Source organism: Dama dama, chromosome 33 (assembly GCF_033118175.1).
Source record: "Dama dama isolate Ldn47 chromosome 33, ASM3311817v1, whole genome shotgun sequence".
NCBI lineage: Eukaryota > Metazoa > Chordata > Mammalia > Artiodactyla > Cervidae > Dama > Dama dama.
In genome coordinates, this window is record NC_083713.1 from 48869777 (window position 1) to 48897116 (window position 27340).

Below are 27340 nucleotides of genomic sequence, written 5' to 3' on the forward strand. Positions count from 1 at the left end.
GTGTTCTTGCCTGGAGAATCCCAGGGATGGCGGAGCCTGGTGGGCTGCCGTCTATGGGGTCGCACAGAGTGGGACATGACTGAGGCGACTTAGCAGCAGCAGCAGCAGCATACATAACATAAAATTTATTGTTTTTAAGTATAATTTAGTGGCATTAAATCATTCACAGTTGTGCAACCATCACCACTATCCATCTTCAGAACTTTTTCATCAGCCCAAATGGAATCTCCATACTCATTAAACAGAAAGTTCCCATTATACCCTTGACCCCAGCCCATGGTAACCATTATTCTACTTCCTGTCTCCATGAATTTGCCTATTTGAGGTACCTCATAAAAGTAAAATCATACTATGTTTGTACTTTTGTGTCTGTATTTCATTTATCATAATGTTTTCAAGGTTCATTCACATTCCTTTATGGCTGAATATTATTTTGTTACAAATATATACTATTTTATATAACTAATTCAACAAATAATGATTGAACGCCTGACAGGCTACAGTCCACGAGGTCACAAGAGTTGGACACAACTGAGCAACTAAACCACCACCACCAACAATGATCGAATATAATGTACAAAGTCTCGACTTTTTAAATATTAACTCTATTCTAAGAACAGTGTGTAAGAGGCAGAACAGCTATTCTGCAAGGAGCCAAATGACTGTATAAATCCTAGCTTCAAAGTCAGTAGCAGCCAAGAGAAAACAGAAGTCTGTTAAATAGTTTTCCTTCCCTGAGGTTTAAATAAATCCCTCACTATAATCTTAATTAACATTCTTCATGTTGAAAGTTGACATGAGATTAAAACGTCCTCACTCTGTGGCCAGTGTACCCCGCAACTCTCCATATCATGGTGCCTAAAGCTTATAACGTGTCATTCTTGACCCCACTGATAATGAGCCATCAAAACAGCAAACATGAAGAAGTCAGAGAAACTGCAGGACTGCGAGGCTCTGCTTTCTATCTCTGCAGATGAAATACTCTGACAAAGTCAACTATAAAAGCACATCCTTCCCCTCACCTGCCTGCCATCCATCAGAAGCTTTTCATTTCTAGGGGACATAAATAAGATAACCAATCTCTGCATGGAGACATGGGTCCCAAGAAGAACACAGTTCTGCAGCAAGACATCTTAGTATTGAAAGGAGAAGTGAGAAGCTGCACGCAGCTCTGGCTCCCACCTTCAGAGTGCACAAAGGCGCATGTGGCATGAAGGGGATGCCACTGTACCCCTGAGTTCACAGAAGTGGCTCAGTGAGAGTCATCAAACGATGTTTGCAGGAAGCTGACAAAAAAACAACCATTTTCACACTCTGGCAAGGGAACTGCCAGCAAAATCAAGAGCCACTTTGATGCAGGCTACTTTGTACAGCATAAACTTCTCAGCTGGGAGGATCTGCTGTCATCCCAGACTATTACCACTTGGCTGAGTTTAAGCTCATCTGCAACTCCTGTGTTCAGTTAGCTAGGAACATGTCATTTACACAAAAGCTGTTTGAGAAAATTACAGAGAATCCAGCCTTGAGCTCCTCCTGTATGTTTTTTTTAAGACTGACTTTGAGAGCAAGAGGTTGTTTTTTTGTTTTGTTTTTTTTAAGATAAAAACAAAATAAATGCTGGAAAGATTGTTCTTTTTTAGTACATAGGTAAAGAATCCATTGTCTCTAAAACAAGAGACATTTCCATAGGTTGTAGAAGCCAGTCCCCAACAGGCTGAATGAAGATTTTAATAGCATGGATCTCAAATTTGTCTAATCAGGAGACTCCTGAATAAGAACATACTCAGCTCTCCACCCCAAGTAATTACTCAACCCCTCTTCTTAGGGTATCAGTAATACACACTCTGGAAATGGATGAGAGGCATCAACTGAGTACTAAGATTTTATCTGATACTCATTCCGTACATCTAAGTAAGGTTAAGTTCATTCAAGCCTTTCTGATGTGCACACACCCTCAAAGAAAAAAAATGTCCCATGGCCTGAATCCATTCTCAAAGGTAAGAACCCCAATAAGACAACTAGGGTTCACCAGTAGTTATAAAATTAAACTTAGTAGAATGCCAATTTGCTTCTGTTCTGGGCTGAATTGTGTCCCCCTCCCTCCAAAACTCACTGGTTTAAGTCCTAACCCCCAGAACCCGAGAATGTGACTGTATTTGAAGATAAGGTCTTAAAAGAAGTGATGAACTTCAAATGAGGCCACTGGAGCGGGCCCTAATCCAATATGACCCAGTTCTGACAAGAGTAAATATGGATACGGAACACAGACAAGGACAGGATGGAGGCCACGTGATGATGGCCATCTACCAGACAAGGAGAGAGGCCTCAGAAGAAACCAATCCTGCCAATATCTTGATCTCAGACTTCCAGCCTCCACAACTGTGAGGAAATAAATGCCTGCTCTTAAACCGCCAAACCTGCACGACTTGTTATGGCAGGCCTAGGTAACTAATCCCTTGTCTTTCTCCTCAGAGCGCCAGGATTCCCAGGCAGGAGTCTGTAAAAGTCACAGGGACACTGTCCCCCACCCCTGTCAAGGACTTCACTGTCATCCATGTCCTTACCCCCAATGGGTAATCTCTAAATCCAAAGAGAGTGACAAACAGGACCATCTCTCAAATAAACTGAAGACCCCTGCACCCAAAGAGGGAGCCGCTGCCTGCCCCAAGGCCTCTGACTTGCATATCACAGGAATTTCCTCTGCTTCTCCCAAATGCTCTGTGCTCACTAGAGGCTGCCCTGCAAACAGCATCCTTGGGATCCTCTTCCCAGAAACTGAGTCCTCCTTTCTCTTGCCTCAATCCCTACAGCTGGCTCAGACACCTTGGGCAATCTCAGTTCCCTCTTCTTCCTAAAGAGAAAAGGCAGAGTTGGGGGCCTAAGCGCCTCACACATTACAGAAGCAAGTTCAGAGGCAGAGATCATCAGAGACAAAAGGACTAGCAGTTGGCTTAACACTCAGTTTGCACTAACTATTTTTTCCTTCACTGGAAAGGTTCATCCAGGAGAGTTAAGTGATGGGCTTTGTTAGTGCTGGGAGCCACGAACACTGTGTCTGATTTCCATACTCTCCATGTTTGGCCAATTGCCCAATGTTAGATCTGGCTCCGGGAGCTATGACTTGAAGGGGCCTGTGCTAGACTCAGAGGGAATCCTAACAAGATAGACTGCTGGGGGTAAGTCACAGGGATAGCAGGAGCACAAGGCTTCGTCTAGCCAGTCCTAGGGTCCCAGCTTCACTGATCTCCCCAGGCTCCTCAGTCTTGCTCAGCCCACCTCCCTAAAGTCAACACAAGCTAGGCACAGCTTTGCAGGGAAGTATCCAGGAATGACTGTGAAATCTAATATTAAGAAAAGGGCCCTGCAGCACTCCTGGGGTCAGCAGATAAAACCCCGGGGTCCCCTCCAGGCTGTAGGAATAGGCTGGGACACACTCCAGGGCAGGAGCTGCTAACACTCTGGCCTGAGAATCCCAGCCTTGGAGGAGCAAGGAGAGCGGACTGATGCAATTAGCCAGGCAAACGGGAACTTGTCAAACCATTTAGATAAGACAGTACTTTAATTTATTCCGTTCCCAATCCTGGAGGTTGATTGTGCTTCCCACCCCTGCTGATTCTGCCAGCTGCATTGCATTTTCCAAGCACTGAGGTAAGGGGGGAAGAAAGGATGATCTCTCAGCCTACAAATGCCAGCGCCCTGCTATGCAGTCAGCACACGCCTTGACTCAAGCCAAGGAGTAATCTGACCTTAGTGGGATCCAGGGACATACCCTACTGAGTGACTTTGTCACAGAGCCTGAAACTGAGTGATGAATTCTCAAGGGAAAAAAAAAAAAAAAATCAAGTATCCAACTAATAGATAAACTGAGGTTCCTTATCCAGTTCAATCTTCTCTACACCTCTTACCAATTGATTATATATTAGCTTGCTAATGGTTTTGTTTTCAGTTATTGAGTTGTGAGCATCTTAAGAGTCCACATGGAATCTAATTCTAATCTCTCTGCATCACTGACTCAATGGACATGAGTTTGAGCAAACTCTGGGAGATGGTGAAGGACAGGGAAGCCTGGCATGCTGCAGTCCATGGGGTCACAAAAGGTCAGACACAACTGAATGACTTAACAAGAGATACTGTTGGACGTAAGACAGAACATGATAAAGGACCAATTACTGATTGCTTTTTGTTTTTGAGGGCTTCCCTTGTGGCTCAGCTGGTAAAGAATCCGCCTGCAATGCAGGAGACCTGGTTTTGATCCCTGGGTTGGAAAGATCACCTGGAGAAGGGAAAGACTACCCACTCCAGTATTCTGGCCTAGAGAATTCTAGTCCACGGGGTCGAAAAGAGTCAGACTGAGTGACTTTCACTTTCGCTTTTGTTTTTGAAATAGTTTTCCCTACAGAGAAGCAAATCGACTGCATCTGCCTCACTTGAAAGTGAAACCATTAGTCACTCAGTTGTGTCTGACTCTTTGCAACCCCATGGGTTGTAGCCCACAAGGCTCCTCTGTCCATGGGGTTCTTCAGGCAAGAATACTGGAGTGGGTAGCCATCTCCTTCTCCAGAAGATCTTCCTGACCCCGGGATCGAACCTGGGTCTCCTACTTTGCAGGCAGATTCTTTACCGTCTGAGCCACCAGGGAAACCCACCTGCCTAACTTACTCAACAACACAAATCTCTCCTCATTCTTGCCGTCTATGCCACCAGCCAGGTAATGTCAGGAACAGCATGATCACAGTGAATGTCCACCTTTTCAGACGATCAAACAAAATAGCAAGGTTACAGAGAGAGCTTTAAAGTCAGCAAATTCCTGTCCTCTGTTTTAAAATCTGAACATAACTATATTAGTTTCCTGAACTGTTATAACAAATTACCACATATTTAGTGGCTTTAAAAAAAAAAAAAAAAAAACACCCAGATATTTATTCTCTCAGCATTCTGAAGACTAGAAGACCAAAATTAAGGAGTCAGCAAGGTCGATGCCTTCGGAAGGCCCTGAGAGAGAATGTGTTCCATGCCAACCTCTTCCTAGTTTCTGGAGGCTACTGGCAACCTTTAGCATTCCTTGGCTTGTAACTGCACAGCTCGAATCTCTGTGCCTATCTTCACATTCGTAGCAGCACCATCTACAATAGCCAACACATAAAAACAACCCAAGTGCCCACCAAGAGGCAACTGTCTTCAGAAGATATGGTGTGTATATGCACACATATACATACAATGGAATATAACTCAGCCATAAAAATAAATATTGCCACTTGTAACAACATGGATGGACCTAAAGAACATCACACTTAGTGAAGACAGAGAAACACGTATTATGTGTGGGATCTAAAAATAATACAAATTAATCTATACAGAAAAGAGAAACAGACTGACAGACATAAAAAACAAATTTATGGTTACCAAGGGGGAGAGGGAGGGAAATTAGGAGCATAGGATTAACAGATACAAACTACTATACATAAAATAGATAAGCAATAAAGATTCACTGTATAGCACAAGGAACTATAGTCAATATTGTATAATAATTGATAATGGAATATAATCTGAAAAAAATTAAGGAATCATTTTGCTGTATCCCTTAAACACAATATTGCGAATCTTGTGTATTTCAACTTTTTTTTAATGGCAGACTATAATATACTGTCCTTCTCTTCCCAAATCCCCACTAAAAAGATTCTTGGTTAAAACAACTGAATTTTTCTTTACTAAAGAACTAGCAGTGGAGAAGGAAATGGCAACCCACTCCAGTATTCTTGCCTGGAAAAGTCCATGGACGGAGGAGTCTGGAGGGCTGAAGTCCATGGGATTACATGACTGAGCATGTGTGCACGAGGGTGGAGGGAAATGGGTTGGTAGCAATAAAGTGGTAGAACTAAAAAAAAAAAGAACTAGCAGGAGCTAACTGCAGAAGAGAGATTTTGGAAAATAAAAGGCAACTAATTTGGCTAGGAGAAATATCAATAACCTCAGATATACAGATTACACCACCCATGTGGCAGAAAGTGAAGAGGAACTAAAAAGCCTCTTGATGAAAGTGAAGGAGGAGAGTGAAAAAGTTGGCTTAAAGCTCAACATTCAGAAAACTAAGATCATGGCCTCTGGTCCCATCACTTCATGGGAAATAGACGGGGAGACAGTGGAAACAGTGGCTGACTTTATTTTTCTGGGCTCCAAAATCACTGCAGATGGTGATTGCAGCCATGAAATTAAAAGACGCTTACTCCTTGGAAAGAAAGTTATGACCAACCTAGATAGCATATTAAAAAGCAGAGACATCACTTTGCCAACAAAGGTCCGTCTAGTCAAGGCTATAGTTTTTCCAGTGGTCATGTATAGATGTGAGAGTTGGACTGTGAAGAAAGCTGAGCACCGAAAAATTGATGCTTTTGAACTGTGGTGTTGGAGAAGGCTCTTGAGAGTCCCTTGGACTGCAAGGAGATCCAACCAGTCCATCCTAAAGGAGATTAGTCCTGGGTATTCATTGGAAGGACTGATGCTGAAGCTGAAACTCCAGTACTTTGGCCACCTCATGCGAAGAGTTGACTCATTGGAAAAGACCCTGATGCTGGGAGGGATTGGAGGCAGGAGGAGAAGGGGACGACAGAGGATGAGATGGCTGGATGGCATCACCGACTCGATGGGCATGAGCTTGAATGATCTCCGGGAGTTGGTGATGGACAGGGAGGCCTGGCGTGCTGCGATTCATGGGGTCACAAAGAGTCAGACATGACTGAGCGACTGAACTGAACTGGATTTAGCTTATGATATTCTTTGCTCTACCAATAACCTACCAAGTTATTGTAGGATATAAGTAGGATACCAACAGGAAACAAACTAATTTGTTCTGCAGAATCCCTGAAGGGTTCAGCACCTGAAGACTAGGTAGCAAGAGGGCAAGTGTGGCTCTCAGGTTAAAAAAAGATTGTTTAAAAGCAGTCAGGCCAACTCCGGCCTCCAGAGCCTCTCCCCAGCTCTGCACAGCAAGACATCCAACCCTACAAAAATAGGGCTTCACCCTTTGGATAAAAATCAAGAAGGGGGTTCTCTGGCTTCAAAGGGATCAGGCACAGTGGAGCAGTGGGACGAAGTATAATACTGACAAGTGGTGGATTATCAGTAATCCACATACTCAAATGCCCATTCCTACAACAGCAGCACCCAGCTACAGAACCACAGACCTTCTCTCTCCCCTGTCCCCCTTTATACCCCACCTCACTGCTCCCTCTCTTGGGAGACTGGGCAATTCTCCGGAAAAACTAAGTGCCCCAAAGAAACACCCATATATACTCACCATCTATCACCTACAGGAAAGTCCCACCCACTTACAGCCAGGATCATCAGACCTTTGAGGAAAGTCTCCATGTGAAAAAGTGGAACCAACTAAACAGATAAACAGATACAAGGAACTCAGGGACAACAAAAAAGACAAAGATGTTATGGCAACCTAGAGGCTACAATGGCCCAGAATGGCATTTAATTTGGTCAGTACTGTTTCTTTACGTGAAAAAAATTCACATAAAAATCTGTATTTCTAATTTGTCTTGAGAAAAATTAAAAGCTGTGGTAATTCCAGACTCATATGGAACCCAACATGTCTAGAGCCAAGAATGAAGAGCAAGAAACAGGCAAACCAAGCCTATGTGAGCCTGGGCGCTCTTTGAAGAGAGGTTCCGAACTATTACTGGATTTGCAAAAGGGCCCGTGACCCCAAAAGAAGTTAAGAGCCTTGAATCCGCCCCACTTCCTCCCAACATTTTATGATCCTCTAAGTGTTCTGCCCTCTGCTTCTCCCACATCTGTAGTTTGGCCAAGGCACGCATTTCACTCCTTTAATCTCTTTTCAGTCACTCCCTCCAACCCTTAATCACTTTTATGACTCTTTCTAAATTCCTCCAATTTGTTCAAATCCACTCATGAAGTCCTGCACTTCTTTTCCCACAGTTCAGAATTACCAAGCAAGAGTGTGCCTAAGAACTTTTACAAGGGATATCCAAGATTTGACATGTTAAATCAGCTTCTCACAGGCAGCTGCCCAGTTTAGAAAGGAAAAATGCCAAGCATTCCAGAGTCCATGAGGACTTGGAGTTTTGTATCTAGATATTCCCCTATTATTTCTCCTGCATTACAATTACATAGATAAACGGGTCCAGAGAGGTCTGCTCTTGCAGCACTCTTAAAATATTCTGAAAAAAGAATCAAAACTACTCACAGTTCAGAACACAAGACAACCACCATCTCTGACTTGAAACACACACACACACACACACACACATGCACGCACGCACGCTCAGATGAATAAATTAGTAATCAGCCAAGGCTGCTCTACCCAATCCCAAGGCTTCTTGCAGTCACATCAGACAATCTGCTCTGCCTGAAGGTAATCACAATACATAACTTTCTGCCAAATGAGAATACACTTAAATTCCTCTCAAAGCTTTTCAAGATACCGAAAGCCTGCCCTTCAGAGATACTTTCTCCCAGGTTAATGAGTTGGATTATTCTGTTTATCACAAGCCAGAGGTAACTTGGTAGTCAGACCGATAAAAGTTCTTTCTGAAATAGCTTCACTGTGGGGTCCCTGCTTTGTTTTGTGTTTTGTTTGAAGTGTGCAGAGTTATGGGCCATAGAGCTATCTGCAAAGCACCTGGAGGCAGGGCAGACATTGCTCCAAGAGAAGGTGAGTCAATCCCCGGGGCAAACACCAAGGACCGGGGTTGTGTGTCCTCCTACGAGGAGTCCTGGCCCAGGACTGTGTGGGACAGCCCTCTGCCTGACCGGCCCCCAGCACTGCCACTGTGGGACGTCGCCCAGGAGGAGGTCTGTAGGCTCGGTTCGGTTCTAGAGCTTCCCATGCATGCACCTTGAGTTTCAGGCCCCAGGTGAGAGTGTTGCTAGAAAATCTGAAAAGAGAATAGTCTTTAAAAAAAAAGCTCCGGGAGATATAGCGAACGGGCTTGTGGACACAGAGGGGGAAGGAGAGGGTGGGATGAACTGAGAAGGTAGCATTGACATATGTACACTACCATGTGTAAAACGGATAGCTAGCAGGAAGCTGCTGAAGAACACAGGGAGCTCAGCCTGGTGCTCTGTGATGACCTAGAGGGGTGGGATGAGGGCGGGATGGGAGGAAGGCTCAACATGGAGGGGATACACACATATATATATGTATGCATATATATATGTGATTATGACTGATTTGCATTGTTGTACCACAGAAACCAACTCAACACTGTAATTTTCCTCCGATTAAAAAATGAATTTAAAAAATAATAGAAAAAGCTCTGCGACATTTAAAAATGTTCCTGGGGCCAGCAAGCAAGTATGAGGGTCTTTTTGAGGTGCCATTTCCTACTCCAGGGGAATCTTCCCGCCCCAGGGGTTGAACTCACATTTACTCACATTTCTTGTGTCTCCTTGCAATGGCAGGCAGATTCTTTACCGCTAGCACCACCTGGGAAGCCCCTCTCACAGCTACCAGCCCCAAAGTCTCTACTGCCTTTAGCTTGGTGCTGCAGAGATTTTCCTGGAGTTGCCTGTCCTTCAGCTATCCTTGGGGTTGTTAATATCTGGTGTTTGCTGGGAAGGGCTCCAACATCCCCAGTTCTGGCATGGAAGTCTGAAGCCCGCCCCTTGACACCTACCTCGTGTCCCACGTGCTCTCCTTGGGTCAGTCACATTGGCCTGGTTTCTGACACTCACGCGTGCCAAGTTCCAGCCTACCACAGAGTCTTTGGACATAGTGTCTGTCCTCCAACCAAAAGAGCTTTCCCTTTTCTTGCTCTTGCCCTTAACTCCCACCAGTCCTTTCTATTTCAGGTCATGAGCCACTTGGCCTGGAAAGCCTTATCGAGAATATTACTCAGCCATAAAAAGGAACAAAATTGGGTCATTTGTAGTGACATGTGTGAACCTAGAATCTGTCATACAGACTGAAGCAAGTCAGAAAGAGAAAAATGAATATCCTATATTAATGCACACATACAGAATCTAGAGAAAGGGTATGTGTGTGTGTCCAACTCAATTGTATCTGACTCTGTGACCCCATGGACTATAGCTTGCCAGGCTCCTCTATCCATGGGATTTCCCAGGCAAGAATACTGGAGTGAGTTGCCATTCCCTTTTCCAGGGGGATCTTCAAAACCCAGGGATTGAACTCGGGTTTTCCTCATTGCAGGCAGATTCTTTACAGTCTGAGCCACCAGGGAAGTCTGAAAAAGGGTACAGATGAATACATTTGCAGGGCAGGAATAGAGATGAAGATAATGGACATGTGGACATGGAGGGGAGGGTAGGACAAATCAGGAGAGTAGCACTGACATATATACACTACTATGTGTAAAATAGAGAGCTGGAGGAAACTGCTATTATAACACAGGAGCTCAGCCCAGGGCACTGTGATGACCTAGAGGGGTGGGAGGGAGGTTCAAGAGAGAGGGGAGGTATGTATACATACAGCTGATTCACATTGTTGTACAACAGAAACTAACAGAACATTGTAAAGCAATTATACTCCAATAAAAAATTAGAAGGACGTCTTATCTGACCTCTCTCACCATGTTTAAATCCATCTAACAGAGGCTCTCAGAGCTGTCTCCCAGGAGCTCTTAACACAGCTGAAATTTCACATTTGCCAGTGTGATGATGTGCATACTCTCTGTCTCCCACACTGGATTTTAAGCTTTGTGAGAGAAGATCTGCTTTTGTTCACTCATCACATCACCACTGGCACAGAACAGAAGCTGAGTGAGTATCAGACGGATGCAGAGAAGAAAGCGTGATACACAATCTTGGGGGGACTACTCTCCCCTCCCTATTCCCTCCATTTCCACCTCTGATCAGTTGTGTCCTCTGCCAAGATGGTCCTGCCCCAACCTGACACCTGCTGTTTCTTCAGAGGTCTACCTCCTACTGATAGAAACAAACCTGCACCTTTGACTCCTTGATACACTTCTCTAAATTTCTTTTTCTTCTAATGGTCTTTCCCGCCTCTGCCTGGTTGCCCCTCTGCTTCTGGATAGACCAGACTCCAGCCCTGCAGTGCAATGGGATCCAGCTCCCCAAGCTGTCCCTGCAGGCTGGGGAGAGTACCCTGAAGTGAGGGAGAATTAGCTTTACCGACATGACAAGAAGACACAAGTGAGGCTGGCACCTCAACCTCCTTCCTCTCTCCGAGGGGCTACTACGAGGTGTGGCCCCTTCTTACAGCCCTCCCAGAGAAGTGTGGAGCCAAGAGTAAGTGGCTGAGGGACAGATATGGCACCTCACAGCTGCTTAAAGGGGTCAGCCAGCAGTAAAGCAGTCTCCTCTTCTTTGCCCGCATCACCCAGGGCTCGCATCTTTCCAATAAATTGTTAGCCTCTTAGTCCTTCTCTCAGACCCTGTTCTCTCAAACATCCAGGCAGATATCCTGATATTTCCAGTGTCCCTGAAGCAACCACTCCTGCAGCCCAAGCACAGAAAACCTTGAGAGGAGCCTCTCAGTGAACATCTTCTGAGCGCAAAGACCCTGGGCATCTGGGCCTGGACCAGTAAGAGGGAAACGCATAACCCCTCTGCTTAACTCTGCACTGGTCGGAAACCACCATCAACAGTCCCGATTTTAAAGACACCCACTTTAAAACTGTGCTTCCAAAATTTCTGAATGATGGAGACTGTGGAGCATGTGATGAAAGCCACCTGTCTTTCTCCCAGAAAAATGTACATGTGTATCCATGTAGGGGGTCCACAGAACCCCTGAAGCCCCATCTACAGGGAACACAGCCAGTGGAAATGATAAGTTCAGCAACCAAAGTCATGTTTTATAAGGAGCAGATGAAAGAAGGACTAAATCTTAAAAAAATCAAGGATGGACAACTTGACAGCTGGTATTTGAAGGCCCAGCAAGCGCAATCAGATATTTGTTCCCATAGTATCTCCTCTTCTGGGGGTGACTTCTCTGGTCTCCCCAGTCATAGTTAGCTGTCCCTCCTCTGTTTCTGTAGCCCCTTGGGTATGCTGTGATTCTAACCATAAAATATTAGGGCTTTATCTAAAGGGCTAGACAGGGGCTCCACTTAGGCTAGAAACACTAAAAAAAAAAAAAAAAAAAAAAAAGCAGGGCTGGAAAGTCCCTTACTCATCCCTGCTGCCTCTTTGCTTCGTAAAAATCACTGTCAGCTCATGGGTCATACCAAACCAGGTAACAGTCTGGCTTCGGCCATAGGCCGCTGCACTAACCACCGATGAATCAGTCCATCCCCACTTCCCACCACCACCACACTATAAGCTCCTCAGAGGCAAAAGTCACCCTGGGGTCCAAGTTCTAACATAGTAATGGAAGTTTAATATACGCAGGTTGAATGAAAGGATCCTACTCATCTTTCAAGACTGACCTTAGACGACATCTTCACGAAGACTTGCCAATTCATTTCTTGCTAGTTTTCAGGTTGGTTTCTCACTTTCTAATGTAAAATATAAGATAACTACTCACTCAGCTTTCCATAAGCTAGGCTTTTCAAAAGTCATATCGAAAGTGGGGATGACTCCAAGAAATCTGTTAAATATTCTTGTGCAGCTGTTCACATCTCAGTATTTAATTAGTTATGATTGCAATTTAAAAAAAAACAATTAAACTCTGTCAGTGTTATTTATTGCATCTCATGATGAGTCTGTTTTTATGTTCCCCAAATGAGAGACAACTGGATGGAGATATCTTTGTTGAGAAACTCCTGAGACTGAAACAAGTTTTTGCCACTCACAGATGATTTTCTTGGCCAGTCTTTGGAGTAAAGGTGGAGTGATTTGAGAAAAACATCATTTTGCAATTTCAGAAGACAAATTTCAAAAATCATCAAATGGATAGCTAAAACTTGATAGACCTGTGGTTTTCACTGATATCCTAAACGTAGGCAGACCAAGAACAGAAATTTCTCACTGAATGTCCTTGCCAGAATTCTAACCTCATTAGCATTTACAGTCCTAAAAAGAGTTGGAGAGGGAGGTGGGAGGGGGGATCGGGATTGGGAATACATGTAAATCCATGGCTGATTCATATCAATGTATGACAAAACCCACTGGAAAAAAATAAAATTAAATTAAAAAAAAAAAAAAAAAATGAGTAACTGAAAAAAAAAAAAAAAAAAACTTTCCCAAAATAAAAAAAAAAAAAAGAGTTGGAACCAAAATTTACATAACACTAGCTAAGAAGTTGGAGTGGAAAAACAAAGGGGAATTAAAGTATGTCAATATTCTTGTCTTATAAGAGAGAAAGCTACCAATTAACAAACCGCTGAAAAATAAATTGATTCGTGAATACAAAAAAATAAAAGATAGTCTGTAGGGGACTTGCCTGGTGGTCCAGTGGCTAGGACTCCATGCTCCCAATGCAGGGGGCCTGGGTTCAATCCCTGGTCAGAGAACTAGATTCCATATGCCTCGACTAAGACCCGGTGCAGTCAAAAAAAAAAAAATCTGTAAATGTAATGTGGTATCCTAGATGGGTTCTGGAACAGATAAAAGACATTAGGTGAAAACTAAGGAAATGTGAAAAATATATATAGTTAATTATAATGTGTCATTACTGGTTGATACATTGTGACAAGTGTACCACACTAATATAAGATGGTAATAATAGTGGAAATAGTGGTTTGGGGTATAGAGGAACTCTCTGTACTATTTTTTCAACTTTTCCTAAAATCTAGAACTATTCTAATGTAAAATGTGTATTGGGACTTTTCTGGCTGTATAGTGGTTAAGATTTTACACTTCCAATGCAGGGGGCACAGGTTCAGTCCCTGGTCAGGGAACTAAGATCCCACATGCCATGCAGCATGGCCCAAAAAAAAAGAAAAGTATTTCTTGAACTGCTACTCTGTACTAGGAAAAACCATCACCATGACTTTAAAAGTGCATGCAACAGAGGTCATAAATAAATAGTACAAAAAACTTTATTAACTTTTAAAAACAGAAGTAATCCCTAAAGAATATAATTAACATATGTAGTTTACAATTACACGGGTAAGGAAAACATAAATTTTTTGAAAATTTTCATCCAAGAGAATGCAGGCAATAAGAATAGAGTATATTTGGGGGTCCAGGGGCTTCCCTCCCCTGAAGGAAGAAATGGCAACCCGCTCCAGTATTCCTACCTGGAGAATCCCATGGACAGAGGAGTCTGGTAGGCTACAGTCCAGGGAGTCACAAAGAGTCAGACACGACTGAGCACAGTACAGCAAAGGTGAACAAGGCAAAAATTAAGAAGTGCACATTAAGAATGAAGAATCTCTTTTTCTCCCTCATTAAATATTAGGCTGCCGTCCTCCACCTCCCTCCTCATTCTTAAGTTTTTTGACTCCTACCCTAGGCAGCTTATCAGGTTTCTGGGACTGTATCAACCAATTAAAAAATATTAACTGAGTTGAAGGTGAAGACCCTCAGTAAATGCTGTGGGACAACATCCTCAGAATATGCAAAAACCTTCCTCAGCTGTGCCCTTCCAGACCCAGCACAGGGCCTGCGGACTGTGGGTGCTCCATAAACACTTGGGGAGACTGGCCGGGCAATGCCCTGCCTGGGCAGTGAACTCACCCAGGGAGCTCTTAATAAGAACAATGCCCAAAGCCATGCCAGCAGAGATTCTACTTTAATTGGTCTTGGGTGTGAGCCAAAACATCAGTAATTTTTTAAAAAGCTTCCGAGGAGGTTCTAACATGCAGCAGGGGTGAGTCTATAGGGTGAGTCTATAAGACAAAGCTCGAGTAAACCGAGCCTGGATGTGAGGAGATCAGTTAAGTATTTATTACAGCAGTACAGGTGTGGGAATTTCAAATCATTACTGTTTTCTCTTCCTCCAGAAGCTGTAATTCACTGTGCATGTCTGGAGCAGCTGAAATGTGTACGGTAGTTCTGCTGTGAAAAGTTAAGGACAGGGAAGGGAATCGAGTGACAGAGTAGGGAGATGGATGGACAGAGCCCCGGGAGAGACCTTCCACAGAGGCAGTCCGGGTCCCCAGCACACCCGCCTTGATTCCTGCAGCCAGTGCCCAAGCCGCAGCCCGGTACCCATCACAGCCTGGCACTCGGTCTGGGATGAATACAGAGGCGAAAGGGGGATGACCCTAGGCTGCTCCTGGGCAGAAGCACCGACACCTGCCCGGGTGGCACGTAGCTTCACTGTGACTACATGGGCCTGACTTTCTTCAGTGGTCACCTCCTTTGGGGTTGGACCCATGCTTGAGGGCAACAGAGCCTGATCAAACTCCTCCGAGCTTCCACTCGGACTGAGGAACGGACCCCACGTGGCCACGGAGCAAAGAGGCCCTGCCCGCCGAGCAGGGCAAGCTCTATCACCACAACACCAGGCACGACCCCTGTCAAGGGAATAACGGCCAACACACTCTGCGGAAAGATGTGGCCAGCAGCCACACCACCCCTCGAACTAACAAAGTGGACTCACATGGTCTACACAGGAATGTTATTGTTCAGTCACTAAGTTGTGTCCAACTCTTTGCGACCCCATGGACTGCAACATGCCAGGCTTCCCTGCCCTCCCTTATCTCCTGGAATTTGTTCATACATAGGAATGCTCCCACATAAAAACACCTGTTCAAAAACCACAGTAGATAACTTACTCTGTCCCTGAATTGAGGAGAAACAGTTAAGTAAAACAAAAAAGTCAAGGAACTACTCCCAAGTAAAATAACAAGAGAAAGCCCTTGGAAGAACAAATAATGAAACAAATCTCAAGTTTATTAGACTGAGTTCAAATAGGAGGTAATAAAAATGCTAAAGGTATTAAGAAAGATTATCGATAGAAATGCAGATCACAGTAAAAAGAAACTAGAACATATAAAGATGCAGAAGGCAATTCAATTGCTGAGATAAAAACCAATTTAAAAGCAATGAGGAGCAGATGAAATGACACAGAAGGTGGGAGAGCAGCCAAAATGGCAGAATAAAAAGACCCTGAGCTTACCTCCTTGCACAAGCACACAAAAGTCATAGTAGATGCAGAACAACCACTGATGAAAGAGACTGGAACATTCCAGAAAAGAGTTGCAACTAAATATATAAAGAAGGAACCGCAATGAGTTGGGAAGGAGGAGCAGAATCACTATATAGTTGACTCCCAAACCACCCAGGTGAGGAGCCAGCAAACGAGAATAATCAAATTGTAGAGGTGTCTCCCATAGGAGGAGAGTTCTGAGCCCTACACCAGGCTCCCTAACCTGGGTTCCAGCACCAAGAAGACCAGCCCCCAGAGCATTTGCTTTTGAAGGTCAATGGGGCTTAATTGTGGAAGCCCCACAGGACTGAGGGGAATAGACTCACTTCTAAAGGGTACACACAAAATCTCATGTGCACCGGGACCCAGCACAAAACGGTACTCTGATAGGAGCCTGGGCCAGACCTAACTGCTGGTCTTAGCGAGAAGAGGTGGGAGACAAAGCTCCAACCATCAAAAGGCTGCATAAAGATTTCCTGAGCCCACTCCTGCCTCTGGACACACCCCTAGACACAGTCTGGCTCACTAGAGGGCCAAGTCTCAGTTCTGCCCAGAAGTGGGCAGGCGCCCCCAACCAGGAGGCCTGCACAAGTCTCTAGACCACCTCACTGACCACAGGGCAGACACCAGAAACAAAAAAACTATGATCCCTACACCCTGTGGGCCCAGTCCACCAACACAGACCAGACCCTATCCCGGGCCACCTGGGCCCTGGCCCTGCCCACTAGCAGGTCAACACAACTTGCAAGGCACCCAGGACCCCATCTCCAACTGCATCAGAAACCAGAATCCCAGCACCAATGAGCTCTGGAACCCCTGAGGCCTGCAGCCAGACTCCAGAAACCAGCTCTGTTGCCAGTTGACTGACACTAATCCCAGGATCTGGTTTCACCTGCCAGTGGGTGGGCAACGCCCCAGAGTCTTCCAGATGCTGACTCCATCCACTAGTGAGTCAGCACTAGCCCTAGGACCCCCTAGGGTTCTGCACCCACTACCTTATAACCAAATCCCACTAAACAGCAACCAGCCTCATCCACACAGGCAGGGCTTGGAAACCAATCAGGCTAGGGGCCAACCAAACCGACCACACACTGCCCACGTAGTCAGTCTGCCACGACAGAAGGCCTCATGTGGCCCTCTTAAGGGAAACCCTAGAGCATATAGCTTGGGTGATGAGAGGGAAGTGCACTGTTAGATCTATAGGATATCTCCTACAGAAAGCCACTTCTCCAAGATCGAGAAATGTAACTGGCCTATCATACACATAAAAATACAAATAGCAACTCAGACGAAATGAGGCAGCAGAAGAATATGTTCCAGACGAAGGACTAAATAAGGAGATGGAAAAATAAGACGTAAATAATATGCTACTTAACAACCAATGGTTCACTGACAAAATTAAAGAGGAAATAAAAAAAATACCTACAGACAAATGAAAACAAAAACAAATTGATCTAACCATATGGGACAAAGCAAAAGCTAGTTCTAAGAGGGAAGTTTATAGTGATATAAATTTACCTCAGGAAACAAGAAAAATCTCAAATAACCTAACTTTACTTCTAAATCAACTAGAAAAATAAGAATCAACAGAACCCAAATTCAATAAAACGAAAGAAACCATACAGATCAGAACAAAAATCTAGGAAATAGTCAAAAAAACAATGGAAAAGATCAATGAAACTAAAAGCTGATACTTTGAAGAGATAAACAAAACTGATAAATCTTTATCCAGACTCATGAAGAAAAAAAAGGGAGAGGGCAAAATTTAATAAAATCAGAAATGAAAAATGTTACAGCTGACAACACAGAAATACAAAGGATCATAACAGACTTCTACAAGCAATTATATGCTAATAAAATGGACAACCTAGAAGAAATGGAAAAATTCTTAGAAAGGTAGGGTATCCCAAAATTGAACCAGGAAGAAATAGAAAATATGAACAGACCAAGTATGGAAATTGAACTAGTAATTTTTTAAACTCCCAACAAACAAAAATCAAGAACTAGACAGCTTCACAAGTATATTCTACCAAACATTTAGAGAATAATTCATGTCTACCCATCTAAAACTATTCCAAAAAGTTGCAGAGGAATGAACACTTTTGAACTCATTCTATGAGGCCACCAACACTTTGATACCAAAACCACACCATGATACCACAGAAAAAGTACCTTACCGGCCAATATCAAGGATGAACATAGATGCAAAAGTTCTCAACAGAATCCTGTCAAACTGAATCCAACAATACATTAAAAGGATCCTCCACGATAATCAAGTGGGATTTATGCCAAGAATGCAAGGATTTTTCAATATCTGTAAATCAATGTGATACACATTAACAAATAGAAGAATAAAAACCATAGGATCATCTCAATAAGTGCAGAGAATGCTTCTGACAAAATTCAACATCCATTTATAATAATAAAAAAAATTTCAGAAAATGGGCATAGAGGGAACCTACCTAAACATAATAAAGGCCATATATGACAAACCCACAGCTAATATCATACTCAATGGTGAAAAGCTGAAAGCATTCCTTGTAAGATCAGGAACAAAACAAGGAGGCCCACTCATACCACTTTTATTCAACACAGTTTTGGAAAACAGCCACAGCAACCAGAGGGGAAAAAAGATATAAAAGGAGTCTATTGAAAAGAAGTAAATCTGTTGCTTTTTGCAGATGACATGATATTATACATAGAAAATCCTGAAGTCAAAAACAGAAAACTACTGGAGCTCATGAGTGAATTCAGTAAACTTACAGGATACAAAATTAATATACAGAAATCTGTTGCAGTTCTATTTACTAACAATAAATAATAAAATATCAAAAAGAGAAATTAAGGAAGCAACTCCATTTACCAATGCAGCAAAAAGAATTAAATATCTAGGAAAAAGCCTTCCTAAGGAGTCAAAAGACCTGTACTATGAAAACTATAAGACACTGATAAAAGAAAATTGAAGATCACAGAGATGGAAATATATACCATGTTCTTGGACTGGAAGACTCCATATTGCTAAATTGATAATACTACCCAAGGTAGTCTACACAGATTCAATCCCTATCAACTTACCAATGGCATTTTTCACAGAACTGGAACAAAGGAATTTTAAATTTGTATGGAAACACAAAGACTCCAAATATCCAAAGCAATCTTGAGAAAGAAGAACAGAGCTGCAGGAATCATGCTCCCTGACTTCAGACTGTACTACACACATATAGAAATCAAAACAGTGTGATACTGACACAAAAAAATACAGGACAGAAAGCCCAGAGAGAAACTCATGCACTTAGGTCAATTAAAATATGACAAAGGAGGCAAGAATATACAATGAAGAAAAAATCTCTTCAACAGGTGTTGGGAAAGCTAGACAATTACATGTAAACCAATGAAATTAGAATACTCTCTCACACCATACACAAAAATAAACTCAAAATGCTTTAGAGATCTAAATATAAGACATGACACCATAAAACTACTAGAAGAGAACATAACCAAAACATTTTGACATGAAACATATCAATGTTTTCTGAGGTCAATCTCCCAAGTTGAAAAAAGTAAAAGCAAAAGTAAACAAATGGGACCTAATTAAACTTAAAAGCTTTTGCATAGCAAAGAAAACCATCAACAAAACAGACAACCTACAGAATGGGAGAAAATATTTGAAAACTGACAAGGGATTAATATCCAAAATATACAAACAGTTCATACAATTCAATATCAAATAAATGAAAAATCTTCTCAAAAATAGGCAGATGATCTCAGTAGACATTTCTATAGAGGACTCAAAGAAAGGCCATCATTAAAAAGTCAACAAATAACAAATGCTAGAAATGGTGTGGAGAAAAGAGAACCCCCCCTCTTATACTGTTTGTGGGGGTGTGAACTGGTGCAGCCACAACAGAGAACAGCATGGAGGTTCCTTAATCAACAGAGTTACCAAATGATCCAGCAATCCCGATCCTGGGCATATATCCAAAAAGCATGAAAACTCTAGCTTGGAAAGAAAAATGCACCTCAATGTTCATAACATTATTTACAGTAGCCAAGACATGGAAGCAGCCCATGTGTCCATCAACAGAGAATTGGCCTAAGAAGGTTTGGTACACACACACACACATACACACACACACACAACAGATTATTACTCAGCCATAAAAGGAAGAATGAAATGTTGCCATTTGCAGCAACACGGATGGACCTAGAGAATATTATACTTAGTGAATTCAGAAAAAGACAAATATGGTCGTTTTTATGTGGAATCTAAAACATGAATATATATAGAAAATAGAAACAGACTGACATACACAGAAAAATTTATGGTTACCAAAGAAGAAAGGGAGGGAGGGAAGAATAAAATAGAAGTAATGGGATTAACATATAAAACTACCATACATAAAATAGATATGCAACAGGGATTTACTGTATAGCACAGGGAACTGTACTTAATATTTTGTAATAATATACAGTGTAAAATATTATTTATATATAAAATAACATACAGATAATTGAATCACTTTGCAGTACACTTGAAACTGATACCATATTATAAGTCAACTATATTTCAATAAAAATTTAAATTATAAATAAAATACATTTATTTTTTAAAAAAGAGTTAAAGATATAAGGAGGGGACAGTGGGGACACATAACCACCATGGTCTATTGATGGATCAATCAGTAATTAATGCTTCTTATGAACTCAGAAAATATTTTGGTCTTCAGAGAGGAAGAATGCATTCTGAGGAGAAAGACTTTAAAAAATCCATTGCCTTCTGTCAACAATTAATAGAACAACAGGCAGAATATCAGCAAGGATATAGAAAAATATGACAAAAATACCAGCAACCAACAGAAAGTAATAGACATTTATACAACACTCCGCCCCAAAACAGCAGAAACACATTCTTTCCAAATGCCCATGGAACTCTGTCCAAAAGAGGCAACATGGACCGTGAAACATACCTCCACAAATTTGTAAGAATCTGTATCAGCCAGAGCGTATTTTCCAACCACAATGAATCAAACCAGACATCAATAACGGAAGGGTAACAGGTAAAACTCCAAACGACGCTTCTAAATGTGTCAAAGTCTTAAAGGGAATTTTAAAATTTGTTAAACTGAATGAAAATGAAAATACAATAGGTCAAAATAAGTCGAACACAGTTAAAGTAGTGCTGAGAGGGAAATGTATAGCACTAAACGAAAACATTAAAAATGTGATATCTCAAAGCAATACTCTAGCTCTCATACCAAGAATCTAGAAAAAGTAGAGCAATATAAACCCAAAGCAAGCAGGCAGAAGGAAATAATAAAGATAAGAGCAGAAACCCTGCAGAAACCCTTGGGAGATCATGTGATCAGGATGCCAGGGTTTGGAGTGATGCAGGTGCCAACCAAGAAATACTAAATACATTGTCAGCAACCACCAGACACTGGGACAATGCAAGGAAGGATTCCCCTACAGCTTTCCAAGGATCACGGCCCTGAAGACATCTTGATTTCAAACTCCTAGCCTCCAGAGCTGTGAGAATAAATTTCTGTGGTTTTGAGCCACCTAGAAGGTGACACTTTGTTCCAGCAGCCTTAGAAAACTAACGCAGCTTCTAATTAGGGAGGGGGGAAAAAAGAATAACAGAAAACTTGATTAATTCAACAGAATACAGGAGCTATTCTTAATAGAAAAAAAGTTTTTACATAATGCAGAATAACATAGCAGAAACAAATTCAAATACACCAGTAATTCAAAAAGTACGAACATATGAAATTCATTTATTAGAATACAAAATGCTGAATGGGTTTACAAATCTGATTCATCTATGCAGTTTTCAAATGACATTTCTAGGACAGGACAAAATGATAGGAATGTAGAAAGAACACAGAAAACGAAAGATATGCCAGACACCACCTAAAAAGAGAAGAAGCTGGTGTAGCAATATTAATATCAGAGATAAAAAGGAGCAATTCATGCATGCAATGCATCAGAAAGAAATAACTGCAATGTTCCTAAACAACAATCATCTACAAAAATGTCAAGGGAAAGCTGACTATAACGACAATTGGAAAAACTGAGTAAGAGATATTCTCTTCTAAAAGAAGTGACTGGAGAACAGACGAGAAAAACACCAGTAGGGCGACAGAAAATGTGAACAATTTAACCATCAAGACAAATCCAAAAATACGTTCAAAACCCTGCTCCCAACAAAGAGATTTCACATTCTTTTTTCTTATTTTAGCACATAGGACAATTTATAAATTTAACCAGGTACTAGATTTCCAAGAAGTCCCCACATATTTCAAAGAATCATGGTCACACAGACAATCCTTCCTTGACCAAAATGCAATACTGTTCATCTCTGAATTCAACTTTGTTCTAAGAGAAATTAAAAAAAAGAAAGAAAACTACAATAAACAGCATTTTTTTGCCTATATTGCAAACACAAAAGAAGCGTAACACAAGGTGTTGTTTGGGACGTAAGAAAACATGGACTCCTGGCCAAGGTGGGAGTATTAGTTGTCATAATTTGGCAATATCTATCAAAAGTTAAAATACGCATTTCCTCCTTGCCCACCAATCCATTCCTGGAATTTTTTACACAAACACACTTACACATGTGCAAGAGAAGATATACAAGGACTTTCATTAATGACTGCCATAGCAAAAGATACAAAAACTTTAATGTCCATTAATGTGGGAAGGATTAAACTGTGGTCTTCTCAGATAACTCAGTAGTAACAAGAATGAGACAGTGCCATGTTTATGACACTGAAGAGCTCTAAAATGTTTAAGGTGTGAAACAATGTATATAGCCATGATCACTTATTATTTACAAGGAAAAGGGTCTTTATTTTCATTCTTGAAAAATACTGTGCTAAGAGAATCTGCTAGCAGTGGCTGCTTCTGTAAGCACTGTGAGACAGGGAAGACTTATTTTAACTAAAAGAAATTATCTGCATTTTACCATGTTCTATGAATTACTATTCAAATAATAAACAGGCAAAAAGCCTCTAGTCACTTTATTCGTTCATTTAAAATACAGCATCTAAATAAAATGAAGTCTCTAGTGAGAAGCCTAATAAACTGCAGATATTCCAAATTCTTTTGCACATTCCCTTTAAATTCCTTTAATGATGAACTATCGGGTCTAACATGTCTGTGCAATTAAACCAGCAAACACGTTCAACAAGGTTTTCAAGAGGCTCATTACCTGACTGGTACACGTGAAAGTGTTCAGTCAAAAACTATAGGGCAAAAGCAGTGCAAACAAATGAAAGACTACTTCGTTTCATGGCAAACCAGCTTAATAAATTCTGGCTACCTTCTGATCTCTCTTCCCTCTCTACTCCCATAGGACAAACCAGGGAAATTCCAGCCCTTCCTCAAGGCAGGTGCTATTCTTGGTTCCTGGGATGGTCCCACCCACCCTACCCCCAACTTCCACCAACTCCAGCAGCACATCCCCAGGCAGTCACATGACTTACTCCATGGATTTGCTGAGGTCCCCTTACCCTTATTACTTTTCCCATCATTTATCACTACCTAACATGAGTATTTGTTTACTTCCCATGCTAGAAGGTAAGCCCCTTCTAGCATTGATGGCAAGGTTTCCTGCTATTCACCAGTCCCTAAAAGTATACAGTAGGCACTAAATAAATGTACGTGACATAAATTAAATTTTCAGGAAATCTGTAGCATAGTTTTTTCTTTATCTTCTGGCCAAACCCCATCTATTGTAAGTTTATTTTTTAACACTGAAGCTTTTTCTAGTCTTTTAACCTAGACAGTGTTCAAAGAGAGGGCAAATGGAAAGAAGTTCTCTCTGGAGAAAGAACAGACTCACGAAGGAAAAAAGAACTTGTAGCCTTGGTGATGGATTTTGTTTAAATTCACCAAGCTAATATGTTACAGGTTCAGAATCATTTATTTTCCTGGCCATCCAATTGTAAAAGTTAGGGAAAATCTTTTCAAACAGTATGAGGAATAAAACCCCAAAGCTACAGAAGTATTCTAAAAGCAGTATGACTTCGATGAAGTTATTTCATCTGGGAGGGACTTCAGCACTCGTGGAGCAGCAGGTGTATGAGGTCTAATGAAGTCCCTGAGGACCAAGCATCCAGCTGCCTCTCCACAGGACACCCTGGACTCCCATCAAATTCAGCTCTCTAGTGGACTCCTCACACTTACCTTCCCCCAGCTTCATTCACGAGGGAAATGGTGCTAACCTGTGTCAGAGAATCATGGGGACAGAAAGTAGTCTCTCCACTTTGCCATTTCCAGACTGTTCTGTTTTGAAGGCATCGCCCCCCCACTTTGGTTAAGGGAGCCCTGAGTGATAGTGAAGGACAGGGAAGCCTGGCGTGCTGCAGTCCACGGGGTCACAAAGAGTCAGACACAACTTAGAGACTAAACAACAACCACATCCTGGGAAGTACTGAGTCACAAGCTCACCTATGGCTCTAGTCTCCCAGCTCTGACCCACAGAGAGAAGACGGTGTCAGCTATGTGGCACCAAGACAAACGCTCCATTGTTCCCAGCCCTTCCCACTGCATCCTTGTAACCCACAAAATATAGAATGACCTGTCCAAATCCTGCCACATCCCCTGGTTCTCTGAGGGCAGGTTAGATATACATTTGTCAAATTAGTGCACAGCCCAACAAACAGTTTCTGGAATCCAATTTCAATAAAGAAAATAACTGTCTACTCTAAAAAGTAGTACACATACACATACATATATACACACATTATCGTCATTTAGTTGCTAAGTCATGTCTACATCTTTTGCAACCCCATGGACTGCAGCCTGCCAGGCTCCTCTGTCCATGAGGCTTTCCAGGCAAGAATACTGGAGAGGGTTTCATGCCCTCCTGCAGAGGATCTTCCCGACCCATTGATCGAACCTGCATCTCCTGCATTGGCAGGCGGATTCTTTATCACTGAGCCACCAGGGACAACCATATACACATATGCGCAAATGTATAAAAAAAAGGCGGGAGCCTAGTCCACTCCCCACCCATGGGCTTTTCCAATCTTTAGCCGCAAGTTCTTCTTACAGTCTAATCTAATAACTCCTTGAATCAATGCAAGGCTTATTTCTCCCATTCTCACTGGAAAAGAAGAGTTCATAAATATTGCCCATCTTATATATCTTTCAGCACTTAAGGACCCTACTCTGCCTTCTCTTCTCTGAAACAAATGAACTCTTCTGTAAGTCCATGGCAATCAGCCAATTTTTCATGGTCCCCTCAATCTTGAAAACCTGCAAGTTTGTATCAGACATAAAGACAGCTATATGGCCACAGTACTGTTCCTTCAATATTTAAATCTGTGTGATTATTATACCTCTTGCCTTGTTATATTTTAACCAGAGCCAGGGATGAGAAAACAAGTGCTTTTTTGAGCATCTGTTGCTGCTGACCCTGGGTTACCTCTGCAGTGCATGCTTATAGCACTTACCAAGATTATTAAGTGCTCCGGTGACATTATTACAAGAGGGGGCAGGACCAGTGTCAGCCTAATGAGGCGGCGGATGATATCTGATGGTCTCCATCTGAAAATCAGCAGAGGCCAGCCTGTGCACTAATCAAGTCACCGAAGGCCCTTCACCTGGGACAAGAGCAGCCTTTGTCTCCACCTGAGAGGAAAATGAGCCACCTCCTTTCTAGTGCTAATAAGTTTAATGGAGATGGTTATGTTCCATGGGAAAAGCTGGGCTCTCCTCTTCCAGGGCAAGCATCCAAAACAAGGGGCTCGAGAAGGCAAGAAACTATTCCTTCATGAGCCGCAACCTGAAGCCGCAGGCACTTTCACGGTACTTGACATGGAATAGGAGCTCCATGCATGTTTCTACTGAAGCCACGATGAAAGAGTTATTAGAATTTACCTATGGTTCTGAACTTCCTGGTAGCCTAAGCAAAGACAGGAAAAAGGAGGACTTCCCTGGTCCAGGGGTTAAGAATTTGCCTGCCTATGCAGGAGACACAGATTCGATCCCTGGTCTGGGAAGATCCCTCATGTCACAGGACAACTAAGCCTGTGTGCCATAACTACTGAAGCCTACACACTCTAGGGCCCACAAGCCACAACTACCAAAACTCCCACGCCTAGAGCCAGTGATCTGTAGAGAAGCCACCGCAATGAGCTCCGCGTACTGCAACTAGAGAGCAGCCCCGCTCAACACAACTAGAGAAAAGTCCAAGTGTAGCAACAAAGACCCAGTACAGCCAAAATTAAATAAATAAGAATTTAAAATAAAAAAACAAAATACCCAGTAAAAAGAAAAAGAGGAGAAAGGGGGTAGGGGTGACAACCCTCTGTGCAGTCAAAAATCTGCATGTAACTTAGGGTTGGTCCTCTGTGTCTGTGATTCCACAGCCACAGATTCAACCAACTGTGGATTCAACCAACAAGAGATCATGTAGTATTGTGTTACTTACTATTGAAAAAATTCCCCTACAAGTGGAGCCATGCAACTCAAACCTAGCTTGTTCAAGGGTCAACTCTATACTTGTTTACAAAGTTTTCTTGTGTGAATAAGACAGAATACTAACCCCATCAGAAGATCCAGACTGCAAGCATTGTTTTGGAGAATGTTCAACACATGCTTCTGAGTTCTTTAAAGTCCTCTGCTTCAAACCCATGCAAAGCAGAGGCCAGCAACAAGCCAGTGCCCTCTATGTTCCTTGCTGGGTGGAGATGAGACCTGGGACCCTTTGCTGTGGTGCTTGCACCTGCACAAACATCTCCTACAGCAACAAAATACAGAGAAACTGCAAGAGACTAAAAATAACTGTGTGCATGGGTAGTTGGGGCGAATTGTGGACAAGATACAAAACTGCCACTTCTGAGTAGCCAAGAGCAAAAACAGAGTACTTGCACACACCCCCTGCACACACTACCACCAAAGGGGTGGGCACACCACCTATGCCAATCCTCTGACCCAACCCCTGGACACACTCCCCACCTCACCCCTTGTAAGGAATCAGCTCAGCCCTCTGGGGGAGTGAGCAGGCAAGGGAACCTGCTGTTTGTTATCCTTCCCCTCTGCTGCAGCAGGGCCCCCATGAGGCCTAGCCTGAATTTCCTGCCTGGCCTCTGATCAATTTTTATTGATCGAGGAAGCCAAGAATCCTGGTTGGTAACAGAAAGATCTGTTGGTTGCACAAATACATATAAGAACATATTTGTAGCCCACCCACACCGGCTTATGGGACAACAATCAAGGTCAGACAGTAGCTGTTTCTCTGCATCCTTAACAGCCAACAGGAACATACTATGGGCTCTCAGGCATTTGCATTGCTGGCTGGGCCAGAACAAGGGACCCCATGCTCCCAACGACAGATCATGCCCACAA

General features: G+C 42.5%; 1 protein-coding gene across 4 annotated transcripts in view; it reads right to left on the reverse strand.

Annotated features, from left to right (window-relative positions):
- Positions 1-27340, reverse strand: part of LYPD6B (LY6/PLAUR domain containing 6B) — a 228470-nt gene that overhangs the window by 78372 nt on the left and 122758 nt on the right. The window contains exon 1 of one of the 4 annotated variants that reach the window (XM_061135278.1): positions 9403-9427. The exons of the other annotated variants lie outside the window; for them this stretch is intronic. The gene's annotated coding sequence lies outside the window, so the exon portion shown is untranslated. Of the gene's footprint in view, positions 1-9402; positions 9428-27340 lie in introns of those variants that run through there. 4 annotated transcript variants of the gene reach the window in all.